This window comes from Corticium candelabrum, chromosome 15 (assembly GCF_963422355.1).
Source record: "Corticium candelabrum chromosome 15, ooCorCand1.1, whole genome shotgun sequence".
NCBI classification, from domain to species: Eukaryota; Metazoa; Porifera; class Homoscleromorpha; order Homosclerophorida; family Plakinidae; genus Corticium; species Corticium candelabrum.
In genome coordinates this window covers 7,050,154-7,064,745 of record NC_085099.1, presented here as the reverse complement: position 1 = coordinate 7,064,745, position 14,592 = coordinate 7,050,154, and the positions used below count along the sequence as shown (strand labels likewise).

At 41.7% G+C, this 14,592-nt stretch overlaps 1 long non-coding RNA gene across 2 annotated transcripts; it reads right to left on the bottom strand.

Moving 5' to 3' along the window:
* Window positions 1-7,227: 7,227 nt before the first annotated feature.
* On the bottom strand, window positions 7,228-14,581 carry LOC134190739 (uncharacterized). 2 transcript variants are annotated; one of them, XR_009971682.1, is made up of 7 exons: window positions 14,132-14,581; window positions 13,715-13,959; window positions 13,272-13,378; window positions 12,644-13,216; window positions 12,164-12,576; window positions 8,812-10,724; window positions 7,228-8,711 (listed from the first exon to the last, which is right to left on the bottom strand). It is a non-coding gene; the product is annotated as an uncharacterized LOC134190739 (long non-coding RNA). The 2 variants fall into 2 exon arrangements; XR_009971681.1 differs by having other exon boundaries at window positions 12,164-12,573.
* Between the last annotated feature and the right edge of the window lie 11 nt (window positions 14,582-14,592).

Sequence of the window (14,592 nt, the reverse complement as noted above, 5' to 3'; positions counted from 1 at the left end):
ACGATAACTGATAATTCTAAAGGAGAACTGTCTGTAACGTGTCACGACGTTATGACTGAGACACTACTGATTACGCGCCTACATACGGTGCCTGGAAAACCGATTCTAGTAGTTGAAGGTTATTCCGTGGATAAATAAAGCTTCATCATCATCATCGTCGTCATCATCATCATCATCATCATCATCATCATCATCATCATCATCATCATCATCATCGTCATCATCATCATCATCATCATCATCATCATCGTCATCATCATCATCGTCATCATCATCATCATCATCATCATCATCATCATCATCATCATCATCGTCATCATCATCATCATCATCATCATCATCATCATCATCATCATCATCGTCATCATCATCATCATCATCATCATCATCATCATCATCATAATCATCATCATCATCATCAAAGACTCACGGAGTTAGAGTTATATACTATCTTAGGTACACTACACTCAACTCGTTAATAAAAACACGTATCACAGTCACGCGACATCCTCTTTTAAAAGCAAAACAAAATTCTACTCATGTCAATAATGATCAATTCTACTAGATCAAGTCATAGTCGCTAAAACGTGTTGTAGTTCGGATTTGCCTACCACTCCGTGTTGTATGCACGGCTTGCTTTGGTGTTGCTGCGGTACCATGCAGTATGGGTGGTTGCGTGATTGGTGATTGGTACTGTTGGTATTGTCTCAATCGGTTCATAACCTCTTCTGGCTGTATCCGGAGATGCATCATCGGAGTGTTGTTCTGGTCCCGGTTGGCGTAACTCGTTTTCATCTAGATTCTGCTGTTGAAGCGGTATATACATGTATATACCTGGTTTCTATCTCCCCTGTCATCCTCAGTTGCCTGCGGTTTCTTCGATACTTCGTTCCTCCAAATTCCACCAAATAGAGCCTCGGAGCTATTGGTATTATGCAGATAGCTGGTGACCATTCTTGTTCGTTAGGTCTCTTTATTCGAATTGTTGTCCCCAGTTCTGTTGGGTATATAGGTACTTTGCTTCTTATTGTACTGTGACGCTTGGACTTCCTTCCTCTTTTCAATATTAGTTGCAATATCCGCAGTAGGCAGTACTTCAAGATGTAGCAACTTGCTTACCATAGGAAGCTTGGTTCGAGTACGTCTTCCTAGCGGTCGCAGTGATGGAGAAGACCCCAACTTCTCACATGGTGTATTCCATATCAAGTAACGCTAGATATACATCCGATTTCGCTTTAACTGCTTTCTTCATGATGGTCTTACATATTTACCGCATTTTCAACCTTCCCATTAAACTGGGGTGTCTAGGACATCACGTCTGTAAACTCCATTTCTTTGCGAATTCCCTGAACTCCTGCATGACTGCTAAATTGAGGTCTATTACCGCTGACCACAACGTCCCGAATCCCATGCCTAGTAATCCACAGTTATGACATAATATGTTGTACTGTCCGGTTTAAACAGATCAACTCCCACCTTGTCCCATAGCCAGTTTCGAATCTCATGAGGCTAAGATGGTTCGGCCGGGGCTCTGCTTTAGCTGGTAACAGTGAATTGATGCTGCACGATGAAATAAAGTTTTTCACCATTCCATGCCAATACACGGCTTCTCTACCCCTCCTTAAACATTTTTTAATTCCCAAATGTGAAGAGTACGTGTCTCATTTGACTTCTCAATGTTATCGGTATCACAACTCGATCACCCTTAAACACAACACCATATTGCACTGCCAACTCGTCTTACAACTGAAGTACGGGTGTGCCACTGCCGGAACGTTGTGTTTGGTGGAAGACCACCCTGCAGCTATCAGTCTGCCGACCAGTTGTACTTCTTCGTCTTGGCTAGTGGCTCGTCTAGTCTTATCTGGCTCGTCTCTCGGTTGCTCCAATCCTCAGTCATGTTGATCTGCTCCAGTTTCTTGCAAAACTCGCTTCGTTCCGGTGCTTGTTCTACTTCATTCAGTTACGCTCTGGATAGTTAAGTACGTATCTGCTATGTAGAGCTCACCGCCTCTTGTTTATCGTATATGTAAGTCGTATCTCTGCAAACGGAGTACCATCTGTTGTCGTCTCCTTGGTATGTCATGTTCTTTTCTGCTAGTGGCTTCTAATGGCTCGTAATTAGACTCCACATTGACGGTTAATTCGGGCATACACGTATTGATCGAATCGCTCACACGTAAATGCGATGACTAATACTTCTTTCTCTATCTGAGCGTAGTTTTTTCTATTGCCAATAGAGCTCTAGATACCAAACAGATGGGACGCCCTTCCTGCATGAGAGTATAGCTCCCATTGCAACCCATCTTGCGATGCGCGTCGCGTTGTATGGTAGGTTCCTTCTGTGGGTCATAGCACAGGGATGGTAGCAACCAGTCTCTTCACCTCCTGCCATGCTCTCTCGTGCTGGTCTTTCCAGTGCCATCCGACATCTTTGTGGTCTAACTGTCTCAGTACGCTGCAAATCTCTGACAACTTTGGCAAGAACTTTGACAAGTAATTCCGATTATTTTGTTATTCATAACGCTCCTTTCAGAGCTTTTACGTCGGTCGGTTAGCATTTGAAGAACTGCCTTTACTTTCTCTGGATCTGCTTGAAGATCGGTGTAACTCTGTGATCCCTAGCTAAACGTGACCTTTATCAGTCGAAGTTTGGCATGCTCAGGTGCCAACTTTAGGTTTATTCATCATGCTCTGTCCAGAAAGGCTCTCAGATTTTTGTTATGGTTTAATAGTGCCTCCTTATCAGTGTCTCCAAAACCAACAACTAGGAAGTCGTCTGCTATAACCTTCACTCTCGATAAGCCTTCAACGATTTTGTTCATTTCCTTTGCCATATTTCAGGGGCTGAACAGATGCCAAACGGCATTCTAGTTTATCTGTATCTTCCAATAAGGGTATTGAAAGTGGTGAGGTAACTTGAATCTGTGCAGAAACCAGTCTTAGCATCTAGCACTGAAAAGACTCGTGCCTTTGATAGTCGTGTTTCTATAGCTATACGTTCTCCAGTGTGGGCAACGGATAATGCTCTCTCATGACCACCTTGTTCAGATCTCTTGGGTCAATGCACATTCTAACTTTGCCATTTTTACTTCATGACTGCTACTATGGACGAAACCCGCTCGGTTGGCTCGTTAACTGGGGTGATTACTCTTTCCACTGTCATATCTTTGTCAGTTCTTCCTTTATGGCATCTCGGAGTGATACAGGGGCAGAAGTACTATAGATTTGGTACTTCTATGACAGAACCTCGGATAATTGATGCCTGACTGCTGAGTCGGATAATTGAATTACTCTGCCCGATTAGGATAATTGAACGCAAAATACTATAGTTCGATAGCATTTAGTCTACACAATTTAGTAGTAGTAGTAATATATATATATATATATATATATATATATATATATATATATATATATATATATATACATAACGACTGTCACACGCATGACATTTACCATCTGTCTCTTTACACCATACACTTCGTGCGTACCATTTACAGTTACATCACACATATCAGTAGCGAGGCTAATGCTACTTTCTCTGTGTGTAACTCTGTTGCACACGTTAGTACGGTGAGCGGCTTTTGAGTACGCACCTCTACAGAGGTTTAGTCAGATGAGTCTTCCGGTGTGGTCCGTGGTGCAGTAGTTAGCATACCTAGCGGCTGATGCGGGAGACGTGGGTTCGATTCACGAAGGGGCCACCTTTCTTTTCTGACGCCATACCACCAACTCCTTTACATACGCTTTACATCTAACTCAGCAAGTGCCACAAAAGAAGTCTCTTTACACTGTGCATGTTGCTCATGCTGAGTATACAGACTTGGACAAAATTATAGGGACACCTGGCATTTTGTGTCTAGTCTAACTTTGGCACTGAATTTTTCTCTAGCAAAACCAAATGTTTTTCGAATTTCTTTCTTCATGGATTGCGCCATTGTTAGTATGTAACATAGCTTGAGTTCAAGACTGCAGCTGTACTTACTACCTACTGCGCATCTAGTTTGCTTTGAAGAAGAAAAGACGGCCATTCCTACTTTTCTTGTCTTTGTACACGTTCATCGCTCTTGGATGCTCATTCTTGGCATACAATCTAAGAATGCTCTGTAGTAGAGAGTGAAAGCAATTTTGTGGGTCCTTTTATCAACATTATGAAAAAAGGCGAATCATCTGTTTTTGCGCATTGATTTCGCGCATGTCATCACAATTTGAATTGTTTTGCCATTTTAATCAATAAACAACTTCAACGTATTCAAAAATCACGCGACACTAATTACTTACAAAAAATCCTGCTAAGACAAAAACTAAAAAAGTTATAGCAACAAAAGAACATTGACATGCCACTTCCGGTCCACGTTTGCCGTAGCAAAATCTCAAACTGCTACCGCCAAAATGTCAGCTGCACTAAAACCGCTGCCCTTGAGACCGCCAAACTTAGGCGATAAGTTAGCCTGAACGTTCAGCTGCACGCAGTTGCAGAGTCTTGTTCCGTGCGATATTTCACGAGTTGCAGCGATGCCTCGAGGCAAACAGTTGAGTCCAAAAACGCGAGGGAAAATTGAAGCCCTTCACTCAGTTGGCCATTCTGTGCGTCAGATCGCAGCTTTTGTCCGCCGCTCCAGGAATTCGGTTCATCAGTGCCTGCAACGGCTTTCCCATGGCAGCAGCGATTATGAAAAACGACCTGGACGTGGGAAGGCAACGACAATCCGGGAAGATCATCGACTGAAGAGAATGGCACTGCAGAACCGCAGAGCAACATCACGACTGCTCTCGTATCAGCTGGCTGATGAAACCGGCAAGCAGGTGTCAAGTAGAACAGTCCACCGTCGTCTCAGTGAGACAAGAGTAAACGCTCGGAGGCCTAGAAAACCCCACTGCTAATAGAAAACCATCGGCGTTTGCGACTGGGATGGGCAACCACTCACACACAATGGACTTTGGATGGCTGGAAATCTGTTCTTTTTACAGATGAGTCAAAAGTCAGCATAGGATACGATGGTGCTCTGTACGTTTGGCGTCGCAAAGGTGAGGAATTTCTCCCTGAATGTTGTGACCGTACGGTCCAGCACGCGGCTAGTGTGATGGTTTGGGGTCTCTGGTGAAACTGGAAGGTCGTTTGGACAGCACGGCGTACCAACAGGTTCTGGAGGGGCACATTCTTACAGACGCAGCGGCACTGATAGGAGACGACTTTGTCTTCCAGCAGGACAACGCGCCAATCCACACGTCTCGGTCAACAAGACAGTGGCTACGCCAGCATGACGTCACACTGTTGGATTGGCCGCCAAACTCGCCTGATGCGAATCCAATCGAGAACTTGTGGCATGAACTCAAAACTGCTGCCAACCGTCGCGAACAGAGAACTGCAGCTGAGCTCTGGAATGCTGTACAAGAGGCGTGGCAGCAGATTCCAGCTGCGCGAGTTCAGAACTTGGCAGAAAGTGTTCCGCGACGTTTGGACGCAATCAGGAGGGCGAGAGGCGGGAACACTCGGTACTGAGGAACTGGTGAAGGGCTTCAATTTTCCTTCGCGTTATTAAAACCGGCTTTTTAAAAAGCCACTTAACAAAATCAGAGAGAGTCTAGCTTACGACGCTTACGCAGTCATGACGTCATACACTTTTAGGTCTCGTTTTCCGCAATGCGAAACGTAAAGAAAGCAATTTAGGGTCTACAGTATTCTCAAGAAACCTAACAATCCACGTGGTAACTATTAAGTTCTTAACAATATTGATAGTTGGTAATTGTGACCTAGTTATTGTGTTACTACATACCCACAGCGGGGTGTCCCTATAATTTTGTCCAAGTCTGTATATATAGCAATTGTCATGCAGATTCTGGCAATACAATGCAAAGTTGATTTTAGAAAATTAGCTTTAGTTGCTTTTGACATTGGCTCTTACGGTGTTCTAGAATAAGGTGACTCTACTAGTCTGTTAAATATATGTTAACTATATGTTATATCTAATATATAAAGCTCAAATTGTCTGTCTGTCTGTGTGTGTGTGCATGTTCGCGTTTGGCGGCCACGTCTTTTGTCCATTCGCAACCGAAATCAGCACGCACACTCGGCACGCACAGAGGAAGGTTTGCGTAAAAAATAAAAAAAATAATGCACCGGGTCCCCTCTCGAGGGATCGACCCACGCGTAAAATTTCTCGACGACGCTAACGCTACACATTGTAGTTCATTCGAACACACGCCCGCACCAGTCCCGTGTAGACCCTATGCTTCGCCGTCCTTCGTAAAGCTTCGAGCAATCGAATATCTCTTGCCGACGAAACCTACTCTTCTATCGCTTGCGTTTCTCTCCAAATTCTGATCGCATTTGCACCGAATCCAACCTACACGTTTTCTGCAGCAAGCGCTACACGGGGAGTGTGTCGATTTCTATCGAAACAAGCGCGAAGAGCAAGATTCGAATTCATTCAGTATATCCGGGACCTCGCAACAAAGATTGCACGTGACGTGTCCACAGACCTACCTTTACACTACAGTATCTTGCCCGTACGAAGGACGGGCCATGAATTCTAGTATATATATATATATATATATATTTTTTTTTTTTTTTTTTTTTTTTTTATTTTATTTTTACTTTTACATTTAAACAGAACTAACTACCAAATTCTACACTACGCTACGGTGGGTATAAATATATATATATATATATATATATATATATATATATATATATATATATATATATATATACGGTTTTACACGGTTTGGCTGCATGCGTTCAACACATACGACAAATATCCTAGTGGTCAATGTAGTCTTAGATACCGCGTTAATCAGAAGTTTATTGTCGATAACAAATTTTGTGTTTAGAATCTTATATCATGGATTGACTCTTGTAAGACCATATCCGTCTTCTGGACCTGGATGTCTAGGAATTTATCAATCTCTGGGCCACAACAGTAGCAAGCATTCTCGCACAAGTTGGCTGAGCACTTTTCTGCTGTCTAGAAGGTAGTTGTTGAGTATACAAATAATATTTACAACACATGGATTTCTGACAGGCTTTTTTCTTTGTCAGTCAACACAGGTTGTTAGTCGATGGACTGTCAAACTTAAAATTTCAGGTGGAGAACATACAGAAACTAGATGGAGTTGTAACAAGAGCAGTTGTAAACGTTTGTTTGGGTCTTACATATGCTTCTAAAAATGCAGTGCAATGCAGTGATGATGATAAAGACACTATATAGCATTTTCAAAAAGTAAAGGTTTCAAAATCAGTATTTCTAGTCAAACGTATACACTATTTGTCGTATATTTAGTCTTCTGCTCAGTACAGTACTACTCACTATAACACGTTACCATCTCGCGCCAAAGCCCAAGGTCCCGGAGTATCCGGGTCTATGACAACACGCTATGAAATCCCTCCCCCTCTAGATAAACACAACTGTTGTTTAACAATCAATTTCCCCACTAAACTCTCGGTCCATAGTTCCTTGAACTTCTGATGAGAAATAATCGTACGGGATGCCCCTGTGTCCAGCTCCATTTGTAATTGCTTGTCATTTAATTCAACAGGTACCATCCACGGCTGCATCTTGCATATCGTTTTATAACTGGATTGAATTGACTGTTCATGACCCACTAACTCACTATTGCTGCCATCCTCTTCATCACTCAGATACTGAGCATTGGCAGCACTCCCTTTGCATTGACTCGCTGTGTGTCCTTTCTTTTGACATTTCCAACACTCCTTTTAATGAAAATAACAAACTGCCTGATTGTGGTTGGGTTTGCCACACCTCCAACACGGTTTCCTGGATGTGTTATCCCCTGATTGGATACGTGATTTCTGTGTTCCCTGTTTGGTCTGTTTACCTCCCTGACTCTTTTGTGGCAATCTCTGTGTCACTCTCATGGTGTTTGTCTGTTTGTCTAGTGATGTCTCGTGTCTGGTTTCTACTGCTTTCCGTAAATCCACCGCTTGCTGTGCTGCCAGCTCCATTGAGATAGCCATCATGAATGCTTTGTCTAGAGACAGGTCCTCTTCCGCTAGCAGTTTCCTTTGGATAGCCTCATTTTTGTAGTCCGCACACCAAGCAGTCTCTCAATGCTTCCTCGAAAAGCGCGAAATTGACAATGTTTACTCAACCTCCTCAAAGCTGTTATGAACTCTGACTGATTCTCTTTGTTTCTGGTTCCTTCTGTGAAACTTGAAGCGTTCGGTGATAACCATGGGTCGAGGTTGGAAATGTCTCTTCAGCGCGCCTAGGAGCTCCGCATACTCTTTGTCTGCAGGTTTGTTTGGGTGTACGAGGTCACGTAATACCGTGTATGCGTGTTCTCCTATAACCGTCAGAAAGACTGCCTTCTTCTGCGCCTCGTCTTTGCTGTTACCTGTTGCCACTAGAAACTGCTCCAGGCGTTCATCGTACGTTTCCCAAGATGACGACAACGGGTCGTAGCTACCATTCTTCCGAACAACCCGAATGTGTTGTTCGCCGCCATCCTCATCGCCAGTGTAGTATATTTAGTCTTCTTCAACACAGTCAACTCTGTATTGCCCTGAAAATACATGCAAAATATTTTGCATCATACGACAAACTTAATGAACAAGAAAATGTAGTTATGAGGTGAAAGAATTCTGTATAACATTCCTTCTACCCAATACCAAGTCTTCCATCAATCCATATGCTATGCCCAAAACAATGAGCATGCATAAGAAAGCCTGCACAGCTTGCCATAATCTAAAGATGTAATTAAAGAAACAGCATTTCATAAATATTTCTAATGTATATTAATTATGGTACTTAAAATTAATTAGTGTGAAAAACAGAATCAACATACCATTCAGACTTGTGAAACAAACTCTCTCCCCTGATCAGAAGGAAGTCTTTTTGGGGCACCCCACAGAAAATGTCTCTGTGACTCTTTTACCTTATTCATGCAGTTTACATTTAAACTGCCTCCTTGCACAGTACAACACATATCGATTCAAATAGATCACCTGAACGAGGCTTCCCAGCAGTGCGCCATAACCTGTATTCTACTCTTGCCCCTTTCTTCAAATTTTTCAAATCTCTATCCCAACCAATCTTCCTTCCAGTTCTCTTTCCTTGCGGAATACATCTTTTTTTTTGGCAGACTTCAGCATAGCCTCAACCAAGGCATCATAGAATAGTTGTAAGTCGTGAACATGGTTACACGATTCTGCATCTACTGCATGGTATTGGAATGTTATCCAGCTCTATTTCCAGATATTGGCGATATTTGACAATATCCATTTCCCTTGCTCTCTGCAGCATCAAATGTTTCGGCAAGACAAATTGAGAATCAATTTGCAATGCCTGAATACCAATACTTGCATTCAATACAATCGGCCAATGATCAGATGTAACACTTTCTCCATCCTTATCTCAAAACTCTTGACTTCTCCCCTCAAGCAATTTGAGATGCAAAAATAATCAATTCAGATATCCAGACGAAAGTCAGAGCTATGCCAAGTTGACTGACCTGAATACACCGAATCATCAAGGCCAACAGCTATCAAATTCCAGTTCGAAAAAAAGGCTTGTAACCTTCTTGAGTACCATTTCACCGCAGAGTGTATATCTGTGTTAAAATCTCCCATACCCATGACAGCACTATAAGTTTCCAGCTCCAACAACCCTTCAATATAGCCAATTTCTGCAATGAAAGCATCCAATGTTGCTGAATCACCAGAGCCCAATCAATGCTTGTCTACTCTTGACTGCAACTATCCTCTCGGACACTGTACATACTGGAAATATTACATGTTGATAACATTTATGCCATAACAGCGCCACCCCACCATATGGTCGTCCTACTTGTATCTTAGCTGCCTCCATAGGAGAAACTGAAACATATTCAACATCTTCTGCTACAGAAGACACCATATCCAACTCTAATACAGTCAGCCAAGTCTCTTGAAGCCTCAAAATATCCACTTCATTGAAAAGTTCTCGAATACAATCCTCTGAGGATTGAAACCCCTTACAGTTAAAACTGCCAACCTTTAACTCAAACTGATCATCATACGCCTTTTGTTCCTACCTCTGAGTTTGATACTCTTTAGCCCACTTCAGCCTTATTACCCAGGACCTGACTTGTACAAATTGTGGCCAAAAACCAGCATCCAATACTTTGTCTTTATACTCAGAGCAACTCTAACTCTGACGCTTTTTGTACTCTGAATTTTAGAAGATCATAAGTCCCACATCTTGGTATCCACACCCTTAATTTATGTACTCCATAACATTTTTCGCTGTAACATCCTCTTTTAGGCTGCCAATATATAAGTCCCATGTGCCTCGTTTTTCTGTTCTGCACCTTCCAAGCTTGACTTTCTTACAAGAACCCACAACAGCTTTGATGTTTCTCCAATTCAGTCTGTCAACCAGCATCCATTTTCCAGCTCTATTCTATTCAACTTTCATTGACCACTCTTCTCACTTTGATACTTCCTACTATTGTCACCAGCCTTTTTCTATTTTGATCTACTCTAACTATTTCCGCATAACTCTGATCTTAAAAAATTCATCTTCTCTAATTGTTCCACTCCTAGAAGTCACTTCATCCTTGGCGTGGTTGTTCGTTTCTCAATATCTGGACTTGTTCTCATTTTCCACTGTATGTTTCAGATTATGAAACCTCTGTTGCATACCACTCAGTTCCTCATTTATTACTCTGGAGATCATTCTTCATACTAGAAGCCATTTCTTCTATCTCACCTCCACAATCTGATACAGCAGTCATAATATCAATTGAAAAAAGACTTTCAGTACATGTAATAGTCTGTACCATCTCATTTGACATTCTCTTAGCCACTTTTTGCATTACTACTCTAGCTCCCCCCCCCCCCCCTCCCAGCACACATACCACTGGATGGACGACAAACAATGACAGTGATATGTGTTTCCCCGGGTTACAAGTTTCCTACACACATATCCCTAGTGTTTTGTGTGCCCCCGCTAATACACCAGTAAATATAGTTGTCCTCCACACACGCACGCACGCACGTAGCACACAACTAATAGTAGCGATAAGTGTACTGTACTACATACACTGTAGGTAAACACACCTAGTGCTGTGTTTCCAATGAATTCTGGCATTGCTACTTGAATTTAGACTATTAATTAAATAAAGCTATTTCAGGAAAAACAATTAAATTCTCTTCCAATTATCTGAAAAACTTAAAAATTACCTAGACACACAACTGACATAGCCACTGCTTTTTGTCTAGTTCTGCCTTTACACAAGTACCCAAATGAAACCAGTTCTTGCATTTCTTCGCGTTGAATCATAGTAGACGACATTGTCTCTGGCATCCGACAAGTGCAATGCACTTCAATTTGACATTCGTATGTGACTCTTCCCTCTTCTTCTTCATCTCTTTTTCATTGTTGGAAAAGATTGGAGATTGCCAGTTTCTAGTCCAGTTAATAAATGTTTTTGCATCAAAGTTGATCAAACATCAGAGCTTCTGGTTGTTCGCCGAAACACAGAGCTCTGGCATTTGCCACTGCAAACAGACCACAGTCTGATGGTCCAGCTTGTCTCTGAGTATCAATATACCGTATTACCTCGCATAGAATGGCATGCTGCTATGGAACAAATTTTACCAGGGTGCCCTTATACCTCGAGGTACAACGGCATGCCGTTGTAAATGAGGGAATTTTACCAGTGCCTCAATTTGCGCATCCAACAAAATCTAACATCTTTCTTAAGTGGTACTACTAACTGCTACTAAGTCTTCAAGAACATGCCATGCATAGAGATTACCGGTAAGCACTAATCAGTTTCTACTTCTTCGTGTTTCTCATCATCATCACTGTCTTGATCTGTCAAACCTGATGGTTCGTCATCTACTAATGGTTCTTCGCAAGTAGCTGTTCCATCTGTCATCAATGCGTTAGTTTAACACGTGTCTCCTCCATTACCGCAATATTAATATCAAAGATAGGCCTCGTATTACTGTGACTACCGTACCTCGCTCTATAACGGCACCTCACCCTATAATGCCGTTACAAGTACCAGCTGGAATTGTAGTGGATTCTGGTAAAATTCGCTTATAACGGCATGCCGTTCTATGCAAGGTAAAATGGTACATTTAATTAAATCAACCAATATTGAGTATTACATTACAAACAGTCTTCAGTATTTAAATATTTCTACACACCTGACTGTGATGATGGCAATGAAGTAAACAGGAGAGATGCACTCTGACTCTTCAAAGAAGTAGTAAGGTTGGTGGACGCACTATCGTATACTTCAATCTCTCCAGGGCCACAACCAATAGTAAACACCATGAACCAGTGGTACTGACCATTGTGAAGTATCTGGACAAACTCTGATGGCTGAACATTAAATGAAAATTCTGTCCAAGAAGTTTGTTCTGAAAGCCAGGTACATTTGGAAACTGTACTTTAGGCAAGTCCTGGGCAGCATTCACAGGTCTGTCTTTTAGTCAACCATTTGGTGCAAGTATTTTCTTGTCATCTTCATTTAATCCAACTAACCAAAGCCTTGGTCCTGTGCCTTCAGTTGCTGGCAATGTATCTTCATGAGTTAAGTGAATAATTTCAGTATCTGCTGAGAAAAGAGAGAGAATAAATATAAAACATGTCATGGAACATTACACGAACAGAAAACAACATACCCTTTGTTTCCTCCGTTGTAGTGATAGGTTCATGGTACCGCTTTAACTGGCTTAAGTTGACCCTTGTTTTGAGTTTCTCATTGTGTTTGTCTACCAGCAAACATGATGTTGCTGAGAGCTCTGCAATAGTGTATGGGCCAAGCCATCAATCTTCAGATTTATGCCCCTTTTTGGTTTTCTGCTTCATGTTGCATCTCAAGACAATACATCCAATCTCAAATTGGTATTGAACAATCCCCTTGCGTCTTTGATACCGCTCCTTTTGCTTTTCCTGTGCAGTCGCAATTCGTTGCTACTTTACGGAAAGACATGTCTGCTTTTCAATAATCCTGTCTATCACTTGTTCAACGTCACAGTCTTGCCATTGCTTCTGGCCATCACTCATGTCTGTACCATCTCCAGCCTTCTCAGCTTCTCATGAAAACCTTGGCTCACGTCCAAACATCATTCTAAATGGACTGGTATTGGTTGTGCCTTGGTGACTTGTATTTGTTGCTATTTGTTGCAAAGATCACTGAATCTAAGTACTTCTCCCCATCATCATCAGGTGAAGACATCATTTTAGAGAAAGATCTGCAACATAATAATATTCATATAAGAAAATCAAGTATAAACACAGATACAACACCTCTTGATTGTCTGATTAGTTCTTTCGTCCAACCCACTAGATTGCGGATGGTATGCCAGTGTAATTCTCATCTTGACGTCAAAGTTCTTCTGAAGGTTTTCATTTAACTGAATTACAATACACCAATAGAGTTTATTCATCACACATCAAATCTATTCCAGTGAAACCTACATACACATTACCTATCTATGTTCACAAATTCAGTTCCCTGGTCACAAATAAGGCTAACAGGAGCTACAGTATACCTAACACATCACACCCACTTAGTGTAATTAAGTCTCTGCTCACAAATTTTAATTTTTAAAAGAAAGATTAAACATTTTAGTTTTTAAAAAAGAGATAAATTACTTAAGTCTATATAGTTTTTAGCATCCAGACTCTCTTAATTAAGCGACTATTTAAAAGAAAACTGACACAAAGGACTTGCTAACGATAATAAAAACCTTGTATATTGCTCTTGAAACATTGAATGCTGACTTGTCTTGTATTGGGACAGCTTCTACGTACTTGCTGAAGTAATCTGTGATTGTTAGGACATACTTGTTGCCACTTTTACTCTCCTAGAAAGGTCCTATCACGTCCATGCCAACTAGATACCAGACTTCTGGGTGAATTTAATGGGCTGCAATGGCAAAGCTGCAGGTTGCAGTTGAGGAGCGTTTCTCTGGCATGTCACATAATTTGATCTCTAGAGTTAGAGATACAAAATGCAATTTCTACGTCATTATTCTCATATGAAGCAAATGCAAAGAATACAAACAGCGTTCAACACGTAAGTAATGTATAGCCTTCTGTACTCAAGTATGGCAAATATGCGCACTTCCCCTACACTTCCTATCGCGCAGCCCATACAACCTTACCGTAACTTTGATTTCTTTGTAATAGTTTGGTCAGTATGCTTAATATCGTTGTTTGATTTTTTCGATAGTAGCATCTCGTCCTTTATGACCACCATCTGATAAATGGCATTCTGTGTATACACGTTTCACTTCTTCTCTCCCCTGTAACACCAAGCGCGAGAGAGTACCTTGTCCATCCGCCATTTTGTCCTCGTAATATAGCCTCCGAGTAGCTCTTGCTCGCTCGCCTCAGTGCAAACTTCTCTGATTTCGTTAGTCTGTCTGGACACTCTCCATTGACAATATACGCGACCAGCCTCTCATATTGCTCCATAATCCATCGTGCGCGCCAATTTTGAATGGTTGGAGCATGCGGTCTTGGTCCAGTGATATGTGTGCGGGGCACAAACAAACCACTAGAGATATATCATGTGCGGGGAAACTTGTAGCCCGGGGAAATATGACTGTATACCGGGAACTTG